Raw genomic sequence first — 3380 nt, forward strand, 5'->3', positions numbered from 1 at the left:
CCTTCAGGGAGTAACTGAAACATCAGCTCCTCTGAGAAGCCCTCCCTGACTCCTTACACCTGATAGGACCCCTGTTAGATGTCCTCATGATATCCTGAACTTTTCCTTCATGGTCTTTGCAAAAGTTTGGAATTACACTTTGTGTGATTCTTTGATTCATGTCTGACTTTCTCACTAGACTCTGAGACCCAGGAGGGCAGGGACCATGCTGCTTGGGTTATATCTGTATCTCAGTACATAGCCCAGCGCCTGGCACATAGGAGGGCATCTGGTATTTTTTGGATGGATGGATGGATGGATGGATGAATAAATGGATAAGAGGAAGGAAGGGGCCGGGCGCGGTGATTCACACCTGTAATCACAGCACTTCAGGAGGTCGAGGTAGGCGGATCATGAGGTCAGGAGATCGAGACCATCCTGGCCAACGTGGTGAAACCCTGTCTCTACTGAAAATACAAAAATTAGCTGGGCGTGGTGGCACGTGCCTCTAATTGCAGCTACCTGGGAGGCTGAGGCAGGAGAATCGCTTGAACCAGGGAGTCGGAGGTTGCAGTGAGCCGAGACTGTGCAACTGCACTCCAGCCTGGTGACAGAGCAAGACTCCATCTTAAAAAAATAAATAAACAAAAAGAGGAAGAAAGGAAGGAAGGGAGAGATGGAGGAGGGGAAGGGAGGAAGGTGGGAAGTTTCATACATGAATGTATAGATGAATGGATGAATAAATGGATGGATGGATGGATGGATGGATGATGGCTGGGTGGGTATATGGATGAATGGATGATGCATGAGTGGGTGGATGGATGAATGACTGGATAGACGGGTGGGTGGGTGGATGGATGGAGGATGGGTGGATAGATGAATGGATAGATGGGTGGATGGATGAGTGGATGGTGGATGGCAGAACAAGTGTACAGTGACAAGCCCCAGTTTGATTTGCAACTCAAAGATCTAGAAAAATGGTACCCCTATCTCCTTTGGTTTCATTGTCCTGACAACCTCAGCTGGTCTCAGGGACCGTAAGGAAGCAAGACAAAAACACATAAGGGGGAAAATCCTGGGATTGTTTTTCTAGGGATGTAATAAATTTATATAAATAAAATGCCTCAATGGACCAAAAAAAAAAAAAAAAGCAGTTCATGATTGATTGCTTTTGTCCTATTGACTTCCTCATTGGCATCTGAGCCATCCCTCCAGTGAATTGTGGGCTCCTTGGTGGCCAAATTCCTTCCCTCTCCTTGGAAATCTTTTCTCCCCAAGTTCCCTGGGAGCAGTTTTGCATTCCCAGATGTTCCAAACCCAGTTGAGAGGGGCCATTAAGGGCCACGCTGCACCAGATCCTCAGCTGGATGCCATCCATTAGTCACTCAACAAACACAGAGGCAGCATGGTGCTATGGGAGGTGCAAAAGCATTTGGGACACAGATCCTAGCTCTGCCACTTACTCCTTGTGGGAACTTGAGTAAGCTACTTAGCCTCTCTGAGCTTCAGGAGGTTTTCTGTTTCCATGTGTAAAATGAGGACAATATAACCTTCCTTGTGGGGCAGTTGTGAAGAGTAGTAAGTATTATATAAGTGCCTGGCACATAATAGGCACTCAGTAAATGACATCCTTATGTAATGGGCACCAGCTATACCACATCAAGATGAATATGATGGCTATCTCACTCTAGCAGGGACAGATTTCATTTAAGAGGCTAATTGTGATACAGGGTGTCATGTCAAGTTATGGGCAAAGGAACACAGAGGAAGATGGGATGAATTCAAGAAAGGCTTCCTGGAGGAGGTGACATTTAATCAGACCTTAAATAGCATTTGACAGGAAGTCCAGAGAGTTGTGTTCTTTTTTCCAATTTGCTGCTAAATCACCAGGCGACCTTGAGTCAATCTCTTCTCCACTGTGGGATCCCCAGATCCTTCTATAACATAAGGTGGTTGAGCATCTGCTCTGAACCTGTTCAGTCATAGTCTCCTGTGAGAAGAATCTGCTGACAGCCAGTGCCCTTCTTCCCAGACACACAAGGCACACAACGCCTAGACACACAAGTTTGCCTATGATGGGAGAAGGGGACTTCATGGACCCCAGAAGGCCATCCATGGACCCTAGGCTAAAATCCCAGAACTCAGTGATCCTGTGGGAGTATTGTCAGTACTGTCATACTGCAGACTTGGCCCTGCCGTATGCAAAGCCTCTCTCTGTAGTCTGCAGCAGGAGAAAGAAAGCAGAATCATTGACCCAATATGAAAAAGCCCATCCAACACTGGGCTGCTGGTCAGAGCAGGGGCCTGGGGAGGGGAGGTCCCTCCAGCAGGCCGGAGAGCCAGAGCTGGGTTCTGGGAAAGCACCCCTGAGCAGCCTGCCCCTGCCCCTGCCTAGTGTATCCCCATCTGCCCTGGGGAGGCAGGCGTGGGCTGCTCTGGGCAGGCGCCCAAACAGGTCACTGACCTCCGTCAGCCACCCAGGCTAGAGTTCCCGGACGCATCCTTCATCTTCCCCAATCTAAACACCCAAAGGCCCCGGGTGGTCCACCCCCCTCCCAGCCGACGTGTGTCTCAGCTGCATCCAGCTTGCTGGAGGAGAGAGGAACTGGCCATCCCATTTAACACTTGAGCCACTGTCATTTCCAGTCATCCCTTCCATCCAACCAATGCTCACCCACCATTTATTGAGCACCAGTTGTTTGCAGGTGGCTGTGAATGACATGGCAGAGGGCCTGCCCTTCTCTTCCTCCAGGATCTCACCTCCTGACCAGGGTCCCCTCCCCTGGTCCCACCCCCTCTCACCTGGAGCAGGTGGGTGCTTTGGGGGAAGTGGGCTCAGGGCTGGGAACTGGGTACTGGCAGGAGATTCAGATCGGGGTTGGTGTCTGGGCACTGCTCTAAGCTTCTGTGATCCTGGGCCTGGGTCTTACTCTCTCTGGCTTCAGTCTCCTGATCTGTACTCTTCAGATTCCACGGTTCCATCTGAGTCTGAATCAGGCCTTGTCAGCACCCTCTCGCCCCCAGGAATAGTTAGAGGAGGAAAGGAGGCTAGCTCTGAATGCTTCAAGATCTTTCTTTAGACAGTCTCTGGATCTTATTCATTCATTCAAGCATTTATTGAGCACCTACTCAGTGCCAGGCCCTTGACTGGAAGACTGGAAATAAAGATGACAAAGATTCAAGCCAGCGACTCCTAAACACCCCACTCCCTGCCTCAAGCCCTGCTTGGGGTCAGAAGGCCCCTTGGGTTCTCGGGAGGGCCTGGCCGAGGATTTGGGGCGCCCTGAGACTCGCGTGTCAGCGCCGGTGGCGCTCAGGGCCGCGATCTGTCTCCTCCCCTTCCTCCTCCTCCGCCCCCTCCCCTCTCCCTTCCCGAGCACTGCCGAGGCCGCCTCCCACCC

Source organism: Colobus angolensis, unplaced genomic scaffold (genome assembly GCF_000951035.1).
Source record: "Colobus angolensis palliatus isolate OR3802 unplaced genomic scaffold, Cang.pa_1.0 Scaffold79, whole genome shotgun sequence".
Taxonomy (NCBI): Eukaryota; Metazoa; Chordata; class Mammalia; order Primates; family Cercopithecidae; genus Colobus; species Colobus angolensis.